Below are 12,301 nucleotides of genomic sequence, written 5' to 3' on the forward strand. Positions count from 1 at the left end.
TGTTCTGGAGTCTAATGATGGGAGAGGGGGGCTAGTATAAGGGAAGAGTGAAACTTTAAAAATATGGAGCTCCAAAGCCCTCACCTCCAGACTCAGGAGCCTGCCAAACAGGACATTTTCCAGGGCTTCCGCTAGTCAAGGCCTTCTAAATGACGTTAGCTGCCATCAGTCTGCTGAATGTTTGTGTGCTCGGTGGCTGAATGTTCAAGCCCCCACATTAAGGCCAGTCCATGCTGGGAGAAGGCCACCAGGCAGAAAGGGGTATCTGGTCCCCAAGGTGGTTCAGAGTTGCCAGCACCAGGTAGTAACAGAAAGTCCACTGATTTGTGCTGCATCCTCTGCCCACAGGCCCTCCCTTCTTGCCGACACCCGATATGGGCCGGCCCACCACCCTGCCCTCACTGGGCTGCTGTCCGAGACCCAGCCTGAAGCAAAGACCGATGGGTAACTTCGTATATGGGGAAGGCTTAAAAGGTCAAGTGATCCATTCATATTCAGCTATGTCATTCATGTCTCCTTCTCAGGGGAAAGATCAAACCACAGGGACTTGAGACCACAGCCTGCATTCTGCAGCCAGGCTGGCGACGGGCCGTGGAAGTCAGCTTGGATCCACCCTCCTCAGCCGCCCATGCGCGCATCTCCTCCTTCCCACCACAGCCTCTGCACCATTCCATGGCCCAGGTGTCACCTGGACGGGGACTGGGCAGGTGCCTTCGGTCTGGTTCTCGCTCATTCTTCTGGGGTCTCCTCCCCATCTCCCCACACTGCAGAGGGGCACTCTGCTGAATGTGCGTCACTGTTGTCATTCCACTGGTCTGACCTGTCGGGAGTCTGAATCTCCCCCCTGCCCACCACTGAGGCTGTATCTACTCCCTTCCTTGCAAATGCGCCCTGATCCTGGGCTGCTGTTCTGCTGGGCTCCAGATGTGCTGATGAAGAACCCCATTGCTCTAGCTAAGCTGTTCCCAGTGGAAGGAAAAGCAAACCTCTTCCCTCCATGGTATCAGGCCTGTCTTATCCTTCAATATCCATTCCAGCTGCCTGGCACCTGGAACTCAGCATTACCAGTGCCTTGACTTCCAAGAGCTGTTTCCATGCCTATTTCCAGCTCGATGTCTTACTGTGTTTGGATTCCTAGTCTGGATGGCTCCTGGCCTCAGGTTCATGCTCAGGGAAAGACCCCCCCCCCAAAAAAAAAATCACTGAGTGTATGGGTATATGGTTTGGGGATTTCTCATCCCTGTGGGCAGCGGTAAGGGTTGGGACTCCAACCCAAATAGCCCAAAGTCAGTGCTCAGTGATGGTTTCATAGAAGACAGAGCATGGGTTCTGGGGCCCGGGCTCTCAGCTGTGAAGTACAAGCCTGGTCATCTCTGGAGGGCACAAGCGTGCCGACCCCCAGGAGCATCAGGCAGACTGAGGGAGCCTGACCAAGAACCAGGAACAGAGCCAGGTCCCTCAGCAGGCCCCCAGAACAAGTAGGGTCCCCAGCTCGCCATGACACGGACAAGATGGCAGCCGCTGAGAACATGGAGCAGAAGCAGCATTCGCTTATCCTGTAGGCCCCCAAATGATTTCTGCTGTGTGACAAAAAAGCAAAACCCAGCCAGGTGACAGGGTGTATTTCTGGTGCTGAAGTTAGAGTTCATGACCACGTTCTGCTGGAGACGCTGGCCACACCACAGCTGGACAGGTCAAGCCCCACCTGGGTCGGAACCCCGCCTGAGCACGGACCTCTTCAGCACCCATTTCAACTAGGAGCCAGGTCCTGCTCAGGGGCCCAGGTCATGCCGGTCCTGTCATGATGTCCTCCGTTACACTGGGTGAGGAGCTCCTCTTTCTCTTCCTCAGCTTCCTCTTTTGCTAAAAGACAAATTGGTCAGCCACGATGATTCCCAGTGCTCCTCCCAGGAGTGACTTGAGGAGGCCACAGTGGGGTCCCCATCTGCCCACACCAAGTCCAGAGACTTGAATGGGAGGAAAGGCTAAGATGGGCAAGAAGGAGCCTGCATTTTCTAAAACTGGTCTGCTGACTTGTAGATTCTGCGGGAGGTTTACAGGGTTTGAAAGAGGAGAAGGTTCTTTGTTCATAAGTTTGCAGGCCTTCTCAGAGCCTTTAATAAGCAAATAAACCCTAAGCAAAATGACCATAAACCATCAATTATTAGACACAAATTGCACCCTATCCCAGTCTCATCTGAGCATGGAGCCTTTTCTTTCTTCTAGGAGACACTCTACCCTGACCAAGGGTCAGGTAGAAAGCACTTTCAGAAACCCCAGTCAGGTGAGAACCACTATCAGATTTGAGCCAAATTCTGGCTCATCATTAACTTGTGTGAATTTGGATGGACGTGAGGATTAATATACTTGGATGAAAATGAAAATGTGAACCGTATCTAAGAGGTGACATTTTTCTTTCCTACATTTCTTTATTTTCCAAATTTTCCATAGTAAGCATTTTAGTAACTACTTCTTAAACGTACAACTAATCTGATTAGGGTATAAAGGGAAAATCCCAAACCCCTAGTCCCATAACTCAAAAAAAAAAAAAAAAAAGACACTTGTTTTGCATGACCTTTTAGAACCTCCATGCGAACATTTTAAAACGGAAAAGAAAACACTGTGCTTTACTTTCAAACCAAAGTGTCCGTGACCTCCAGCTCTGGTGGTCGCTATAAAAACCATGAAGGTGGCTCTGTGTGTGAATGAGCCAACACCAAGCTTGGCACAGGCTGGGCACCATAAATAGAAGCTGAAAGCCAACTCCAAGTGAACCCTATGCCAGTTGTCATCAGACTTGATGATTTCCAGAAGTGGCTGCCCTGTGCATATGCAGGAAGAAATTTAGACCTTCCTAGCTCCAGCCCCTGGAGCCTCTGAAAGCAAACGGCCACAGGAGAGACGTGTGCCCCACCTCTCCGAGGGGCACCCCCGGGCTTGAAAGCTGGGTCTTTGCCTGCCAGGGGCCAAAGCGCTCTCTTGACAGGGGGCGCCAAGAGAAATCTGCCTGGACGGACGAGTGGGTCAGAGCAGAGGAAGGAGGAGCAGGGCTGGAAGGGGCCCACACCTCACCACAGGCAAGGAGCTCCCCCACTTCTCCAGAGGGTTCTCTCCGAGTCCTTCCCTGGCCAAGCTTGGAAAAACTCCTCATGGATCTTTATCATGGTCAAATTACTCATTTTCAAAAAACACTGCTGCAGATGGGCAAGTCCCCACAAAACCCTGCCAGGGACTCTTTAGGGCAGATCCCGCTGCTTGGCATAATAAGCCCTTATTACCGTAGCGCTGAGGGGTGTCGGCTTGCCAGCGGCCTGCTTTTAATGAACTTTACCATCCAAAATTGGCCGAGAGAACATGAGTCAGATTTTGCCAATCAATTGGAATTGATTACTTCTCGAAAGCCAGGCCTCGGCTTGCAGGAAACACACACAAAACACACCCAACATTTGAGGGTTAGTTTGATTTCTTGGAGAAACAAGGAGTTCTTGGCAGCCAGAGGTAATGACGGATCAGCCTTCTCACAATTCCCAGGACCCTGGAAGGAAATGGGTGTTTCTTGAGCGAGCCTGGGCGGTTGGAGGAAGCTTGGCAGTCTCAGAGTTCAGACCAAGCGTCTTCATTTTTTTTTTTTTTTTAAATTCATCTACCCACGAGTCCATTCATATAGCAGACCTCAACAATTCTGAGAATTCACTCTTCGAATGGGGAAGGGGCTATAGGAATTCAGAGGAAGGAGGTTTTAGGCTGAGCGGAACCCTGAAGGATAAGGTATATTATCCTGGGGAGCAAAGCAGGGCGAGAAAAGTTCTTGACCTCCAAAGCTTCATGGTGGCTGTTCCTTCTACCTGGCTAACTGCCAACCTCCCAACCCGAGCCAACATACGCCTACACCTTTACCAGGGAAATCTAATACACCTGTCAGTCTCAGCTCGAGGGAGCATTTGCTCAGGGCAGGCTCCCCTAGGCCCTCCTGACTTGGCCGGGTGCCATGCCCACACTCCAGGGCCCTCAGGCCACGCATGTCCCCCACCAGAGCCCTGACCCCTTGGCATCATCATTTCTTGTTTCCCTGTCATATATGCCCATGGAACATAAGCCTGTGATGGAAGAGGTCACGCCTAGCTTGTTCCCCACTTTCAGGGGCTAGAATAGTACCTGCACCACACCAGGCACATCACAGGTGCTCAAGAAATGCTTACTGCACGCAGAGTGGGTGGACGGTGTCCGGAGACAGTTGGAGACACAGGCGAGTGGCACCTGATGGGGACCCACTATGGAGCTCACTGGCTCCCCCGGGGCCCTCACCTATACTAGGAGAGGTGAGAACAGGTAGAGTCCTCTGGAAGGGGAGGCCTGTAGGCAGAAGGTTGCTGCGCTGCCCAGGCGGAGGGCAGAGTCAGTGCTGAGCCCTCACGTCCTAGCTACTTGCCCCTGCAGCCCCCCACCCCAATTCTCCGGAGAGCCAGGCCCCTGTCTGGGGGGCAAGGGAGCCCTTCATCAACGTTTCCAGGCTAAGGCCCTCAGAGGGGCTGGGGACACGTAGCCAGGCCCAGAGGGGGTGGTTCTCTATCAGGACCAGGCCTGGCCATCAGCCACCAGACCTGGCCATGCCTGGTGCTTGGAGATGGAGGGTGAGACAGGCCTGAGCGAGGGTGGGGGCGGGGCTCTGTGTAGCCGAGCTTTGCAAGGGAAGACACTGGAGGTGCGGGGTAGGAGCCTCCTCTGGCAGTGGAGAGAGGGAGAGAAAGGGGAGGCCCTGGAGTGCAGGAGACAGAGAGAGTCGCCCAGAGAAGAGATGGGCTGGGGGCAGGTGGGAAGAGACATGAGTAGAGAACCAGTGAACAAAGAGAAAGGAATGGCATCACAGGGGACAAATGAACCAAAGGAAACATGTTGGAGCGGCAGACAAAGACTTGAAGAGAACCAGAGGTGAAGACAGAAGAAATGACGAGAGTCACGAAGGCTGGCCTGAGAAAGCCGAGCAGCCCCTCCAGTCCGGGAGGCCCAGGGCCCCCGCCTCCTGCTCCAGCCTGGGCCATGACCAGCTGCCTGTCTGTTGGACTCGGCTCCGCTCCATCCCCCAGACAGGGATGGCTCCCCTGCGGCAGCCCGGGTCCCGTGTCTGATGTGCTGGGTAGTAGGAGGGATGGAGGAGGGAGAGGGAGGACTCCAGCTCTCTGAGCTCCAGCAGGTGGGTGTGGACACCCTGACCTCGGCTCACGCTTGTCGGACCGTGAACACCAACCAGCTGATGCCGTATCTCCATGTTAGCATCACCCCCTCCGTGACCTAAGGCCAGCACGTGGCCTGTACTGTTCAGACACCTCCATGGGCCCTAAGGAGTGGAGCCCAGGGGCTCTCGGACCCCAGTCACGGCTGGGTGACAAGGTCAACTTCCTTCACTTTTCTGAGCCGTATTCGGTGGGATACCAAGGAATCACCTGCATCTACTCCTAAGAAAAGTAACAAATGTATGGTTTCCCTGTGCTTTCCTTGTCCCTAAGCTCAGTCCATGTGCTGTGGACAAGCGGACCCGCCCTTGGTCAGTGCACAGAACAACCATTCCCATCTGTGGTCTTCCCCGAAGACAGACCAGCACTGTCCCAAATAGGGCGGCTAGTCTTACTTATTTTTCATCTTCTGAATTACTCTTCCCTCTAAGCCAGGGAAAGCGTATCATTACCCTCTCTTCTACTTAACCTATAGATATCTATATGGTTTTCTCCAGAGCCTGCCAAAAGAGCTCTGTTTCAATTAACTTAAAATTCTTTCTTAATGAGCAGCATGAGATAACAGACATGTACAGTTGGAAGGAGCCCTGGAGATCTCTTAAGCCAGCCAGAAAATTCTATCGCCGAGGACACCAGGCCCAGAGAAGCAAATCTACACGTACCCAGTCACTCAAATTAACCGAGGCATTGGGACATGCACTCCATCTGCCCTATTCCCAAGCCAAGGCTCTCTGTATAAAAATCCATTGTCATTCCTTTGTTTGTTGATTAATTCATCTACTGAGCAGGGTTTGGCCTTGCAGGGCGCAACTGCTGCTTTTGATGCCCCAAGGATCCTTCCCTGTTCCTGGTGCCGGGAGTCTGTTTCTGTTGGATAACTGTCCTTGCCCTATGTCATATCCATACAGCCTGCCCCACATGATCCGTGGGTGGCAGTGTGACCCGAGCGTGCCAGCCAGCCCTCTTTGAGACTAACCTATGGATTTCGGGGGAGCAAGAGTCCTCCATTCCCGTCAGCCCATCCAAATGGATTGCTAAGCCCTGAGGGTGTCTTCCTCACCCCAGAAAGAGACAGCCTGCCTGCAGAGAGAAGCCAACACACAGAGGCCCGGTAGGGCCTCCCAGTGGGAAGAAAGTTCCAGTGGCGTGGTGAGAGCCCTGGGTAACCCCCCAACCCCATTCTTCAAGGAGCCCTGACTTCTAGGGAAGAGAGCCACCCCAAAACCACACATGACCAAAGCCATACAAACACAAATCACTTCTGTCTCTCACTGAGGCCAGTATCGTCTCCTTCGAGCCACAAAATAATGCCATGAAGCAAATATCATCAAGCACGTTTTGGTGAAACAAGGAAGGCTTTGAGCGGCTAGACGTCTTGCTATAACTCCTAAGCCCAAAATGGAAGCCCAGACCTCCCTCGAAGCCAGAAGGCCTCCCTCGTCCATACTTGCTCTTCTGAGATGGGGAGAAGTAGAGAGGGTGGTGGGAGCCCCAGGGGGAGGAGCGTCGCCAACCTGGGCGAGGAGGGAAGGAGCCAGGGGCTGCTCTCCTTCGCTTCGGACTCTGGACCGTGAGTTCTATCTCGGAGAAAGAGCCAGAGTAGAGATGGCCGCGGAACAGGGAGGGGAAGGCCTTCAAAGGAGAGGCCTCCAGGTTGTCTCTGACGCCCACATCCTGATTCATCAGTCCCGCTCCAAACCGCAAAGAAGCTTCGCTGTGTTCACACGGGGGCAGTGATGAACACGGCGCAGAAGTGACTTTTCAAAGAGACCATTCTCTCTCTCTCTCCACCTTTCTCTCTCTCTCTCTCCTCCCCTCCCCGCCGCCCCCCTGCTCCATTCCTGCCACAGGCCCTGGAAGTTGGGCGTCTCTGTCCCAGGGTGATCTGAGGTGACAGGAAAGCTCGGGCAGGCATCCATCTGTATTGTAGGGAGCCTCCCCGCAGCATTACTTAAAAGGCGTTCCGCAACCTTTTGCTGCTGCTTTCTTTAAAGGCTTGAGCAATTTCGGTATTTTGGTTCAGTGTCACTATAGAAAAGCTTTACAATTCTAGCTCGGGAATTAGAAGATATATTTGTAATAGGAATTGCTAACCACTGTCAGCTGGCAGGCCCGTGTCCATGCATGAAAATGATGCCATTAGCTCTCACGACTGTGGGCACAATGTAAAGATCATGGATCATATAAGAGACTGAAGAGGAAAAAAGCACCCCCCACCCCCCGCACTCAGGGGAGCTCTGGCCATCAGGGTGACAGGGCTAACACGTGCGCGTTTAGCCCCTTGATGAGGTGGAAAGCTCAATACTACTTGTCTTTGCAAATACTCATTCCTTCCCTCTATTTTATGTAACTGCTTTCTCCTATAATGTTGATGAATCGCACAATTGCATTTTAATGAGGCAACTGCAAAGTCTGAGAGATGGTGAGGGGGAAGGAGAAGGGAAGAACCAAGCGGAGAGAGACAGGAGCTGTTCCTGAGCACACAGGTCGCCACGGGTGCCCATGCATCCCCACAAGTCCAAGGCACAGAAGTGACACCCAGCCTGCCCACGGCACTAGTGCTGGCTCACCCACGTGGAGGAGTGTGAGAGAGGCCAGGCTTCGGAACCGGGCAGCTGGGGGTCCGTTCCTGCTGCTCCGTTTCCAGGCTGCGACCTTTGGCAGATGGCTGACATTCCCACTTCGGGTAGGTGCAATCCCTTCCAAAGGGAGAAAGCATGACTGCACCTTTCCTGTGTCCTAGGTGCTAGTGAATGCAAGGGTCACATTCAGTGCTGCAGGTCACAAGAGTCCTGCATTCGTGACACTTGGCTCCAGTGGGATGAGGACAGTCATAACCCAACGGCTCCAGCCTGGGAGACGATCATACGGACTCCCACAGCCAAAGGGCTGGGCACACAGTCGGTGCTTACTTAAAGCCTGTTGCTTCCACTCCTTGCTCCCATTTACTGATCACACCAATGAAGACAAGAACTTATCGTGAGCAACATCTCGTAGGTGAGGATGAGGGCGAGAGCCAGAGGCTACGAGACGCATCAAGGTCAGAAGCGCACAGGCCACCCAGTGAGCATTAAGTCTGCCTGACTCAGAGTCACGTGCCAGGCCTCCCCCTGGCACCAGCTCTTTGCAAGTCTCAGACAGTAGCCAGGGTCAGAGTTCCAGAAATGCGGAATTTTCTCATTCCAAAGAGAAACGTGTAGATGGCAACAGGAAAGTTATGACATGCTCCCTGACCCCACCCTGCGGAGTACAGGACAGGACAAGAGACATGTGTGCAGGGAGGGTGGAGTGTGGGGAGCAGGGGAGAGGGCCCGACTGGGGCCTTCTGCATGGACAGGGGAAGAAGCCCTGGACAGCGTGTCACAAGCCAGGCCTCAGCCTGCTCTAGGGATACGGGCAAGTCACACTGCTCTGTCCTTAACACCTGCACATCTAAGGGATCAGACTGGTCCCTGATACCCACGTCCCCTTTTAGCACTGCCTTTGTGGATTACAAGTAGTCCCCTGGGCTGACTTAATTCCAATTCACCTTATAAATGTTTCTTTATTTTAAAAAAAATTCTTATTTAGTATTAAGTATATGGATTTGAAGGCTCGTCTGAAAAGAAAATGAATCCATAAACTAAAAAAATAAACATCTGAGGGGTACCTGGGTGGCTCAGTTGGTTAAACAACTGCCTTCGACTCGGGTCATGATCCCAGAGTTCCAGGATCGAGTCCCGCATAGGGCTCCCAGCTCCATGGGGAGTCTGCTCCCTCTGACCTTCTCCCCTCTCATGCTCTCTCTCACTCTCTCTTTCTCTCTCAAATGGATAAAAAAATCTTAAAAAAAAAAAAATAACATCTGAAAGATAGTTTACGGTTTACAATGTGTTTTTCTCATATAATATCTCGTGCAATACTTGAAAAGTTCCCTTCCTATCTGTACATGCAGGTGAGGAAAATGCAACCCCCCCAAAAGTTAGCAACTGGTCTTGTCTTTCACCACTGCTTTCTGGCTGGTCTAAAGGGTAAGCCTGAACATCCTGACATAAATCCAGCAGACCCCACCACCAAGGATCTCCCACTCAATGGAGGGAGAGAACATTAGAACGGATTGAACACCAGCCAGGTGCAATCCATTTGCAGCCACCTGTAGGCATCATGGTGCCCTAGCAATGCAACGTTTCTCAGAGTGCAGTCCTCAGGGGACCCACATGGCACCCCAGTAGCCCCAGGAGCTGATTGCAATATAAGCATCAGAGCCCATCCCAGACCTATAGATTCAGCATCTCTAAGGGGACAGAGCTGAGGATTTTCCTCTTATTTGATGAGCTCCCCAGGGATTCTGTAAGTAAGGTCAGTGTTTACTATCCCTGGTTACAGAGGAGAAAAGGGAGGACCATGGAGAATCAGGATTTTGTCAAGCTTACGTAGTATCAGATGGGGAGGACCATGGAGAATCAGGATTTTGTCAAGCTTACGTAGTATCAGATGGTGGGCCCAGACTCTACTCGTAGGAACCCAAAGCCTGGGGCCAGCCCATAGGCTCATTCAGTGAGAATATATGAAGTCCCCACACAGGGCCAGCCACAGCTGTAGATCATATTGACACACAAAGTTTACATCTATCCACTTCTTTGTTTTACTGGGTATCTGCTGGAAGAAATAAGCTTAAAAGGTGGTTTGAAGCAGAAAGAAGGGCCCCAGAGTTTAAAAAAAAAAAATGGGGTCCAGAGCTGTTTATAGAAACAGAGATAGATGTTGGATGCTCTACGGTAATGTTCAAGCTCTGTGGGCCTATATCCCCTGCCAACAGTCTATGAGGAGGAATTATTATTAATTACTGCTCTCCCTAGTTCAGAGCTGGGAACTCTGAGAACAGGCAGGTTGAGTGAACCGTCAGTGACTAGGAGGCAGAGTCAAGCCGTCTGATTTCAGAGAACACATTCTTGAGTCCAACACTAGAAAAGTCCCGGATCTCCATTTGAGCTCATGAAAAAAGCAGACCCCAAACACCAAGTTCACGGGCTTAGTATCGTCTGTTCTTGTGCCTGGCTCATTAACAGTTTCCCATAAAAGAGGGCCTGCTAATAGCTATCACCTAATACAACAATGTAATAATCGTTATAACAGCAATCAACATCACCAAACACTTTAATGAATCACTGATGACTTTCCATCACCTGAAGGAAAAACACATTTGAGCAGCCATTTCCACGAGAGAACAAGAGAGACACCATGATTAACCAGCTAATCTAAGGTACATGGGTTAGCAGGCTTGGGGGCAGCCCCCCACATGGCAGGTTCAGATTTCTATCAAGGGCAGGGTGCAGGCCAGCCACCCCGGAGAGGAGGAAGGACAGGGCAGCTGAGGGTTCTGGGGATGAACTCAAGATGTGGGATTTGGAAGACAGAAGACTTCCGGCGTCCGCCTTCCTCATTCCCCCCCTCTTTCCTTCTCTTTCTCTCCCTCCATCCTGTCTTTCTCCCCATCCTTCCTTCCTGCCTTTCCTCCTCCTGTTCGCTCTCAGCCAGGGTCCAGTCCGGAGACAGAAGTTACGTGACTGGAGACCATTTAATAGAAAGAACTGTTCCCTGGGAATAACGTTGATGATTAGGAAACTGAAGGGTAAGAAGAAAACCCTAGGGCATCACAGGCAACCACCTGCAGGAGAGAGCCACAGCTCCCAGGGCTGGGAAGACAAAGCAAAGGGGAATTAGGAAGCCCTGGGGAGCGGGGATGGGCACCGAGCCCTGCAGGGTAATGCCCATGGGCTGGGGCAGGAGTCGCCCAGGGGCACGTTGGGATCGGTTCTACACCTGTCGCAAAAACTGCAGAGTGCGGCCAGCTGCTGCTCTGGGAAGGCCCTGCTCCTGCCCAGGAAGGGAAGCGAGGCTAGGGTATCACTGCAGGGTCAGGAAACTGCGGGTACACACCTGGGAAGAACCAGGGGGAGTCTGGGAGCTACTATATTCCACCCGCAACAGTACTTCCATATTACCCGCCGTCTGGCTCTCTGAAGGATGAATGAACTGGGGGCATCAGAGAACACTTGAGATTTGGGGTTTCCCAGACTTTTCCTGCTGTTCCAAGACTCCAGCTGCGCACATAACTGTCCCAACACAGCCTGCGGCTGCTCCGTGCTGGGGCCTCTGCTATCCCATTCAGGTGCCTGAAGTCCTGGCAGTCAGGCTCCATCACGCCGGGCACCGAGGAAGGCCACTCCCACCCAGGGAAGCTGCGTGGGTTCTCCAGACTCGCATAGCCCATCGAACCCAGACCTCAAACTCGTGAGCTGCACTCTCCTGGGGAAGGCCCTACCCCAACTGCACACACATGTGCAGAGAGTCTCCATCAGCAACAGTGATCCCAGAATGCCTACTGCGTGTGACATCCTACATGTGGTCGATACCCAAGAAGCAGGGGGAAATGAGACCCAGAATGGTCTGAAAATAAATCATTTCCTAGAAGAGCATGTTACAGCTATCTGAGCTCATCCTTACGGTGTGCCCCACAACCAAACATCCTACAGTCGCTGCCGTGCCCCAGAGATCTGAAGAGAGGCTCTAGGAAAGACGTCCTGTCTCACCAGATACAGCTGGGAAATGCTTAACTCAATCCCTCTTGCAGGGTCATCATGCACGGTCACAGAGCAAAGACTCGTCGGGGGTTAGGGGGAAGCCTGCAGCAAGCGAGTTCAGCCAAGAGTTTTGCAAGTTTATGTCATGCATCTTGTTTGCCCACAACATTTACTCATGTCCCATGGACAGTGTCTTGTCTGGCTTGCCTGGGAATGCTACCGTGAGGAAGGCAGGCTGATAAGGGGGTTATGGCTTACCCAAAGCAGGTGCAGGCAGCGGTGGCAGTGGCGGTGGTGGGGGAGGGGGGACTGCTGTGGTTGCAGGAGACCCAAATGTTCACAGGAGATACCTCCAGCTGAGGAGAGATGAGATCAGAAGTGTAACTAAGGGTGCATGTCCAGATCCCTCCCCGGGCAAGCAGAGACGGGAGCTGGGGGGTACATCGCCGCTAGAAGAGCTTACTCATCATCTCAGACAGCAGCTTCTTAACCTGATGCCCTTTGCAA

At 52.4% G+C, this 12,301-nt stretch overlaps 1 long non-coding RNA gene across 1 annotated transcript in view; it reads right to left on the reverse strand.

The window, feature by feature from the left end:
• Positions 1–12,022: 12,022 nt before the first annotated feature.
• LOC123390972 overlaps positions 12,023–12,301 on the reverse strand; it is a 130,904-nt gene continuing 130,625 nt past the window's right edge. Inside the window, exon 3 of the long non-coding RNA XR_006605581.1 lies at positions 12,023–12,150. This is a non-coding gene — a long non-coding RNA (uncharacterized LOC123390972). The remainder of the gene's footprint in view (positions 12,151–12,301) is intronic.

The sequence above is a fragment of the Mustela putorius genome, unplaced genomic scaffold (genome assembly GCF_011764305.1).
Source record: "Mustela putorius furo isolate JIRA1106 unplaced genomic scaffold, ASM1176430v1.1 tig00000174_pilon_pilon_pilon, whole genome shotgun sequence".
In the NCBI taxonomy this organism is placed as follows: Eukaryota; Metazoa; Chordata; class Mammalia; order Carnivora; family Mustelidae; genus Mustela; species Mustela putorius.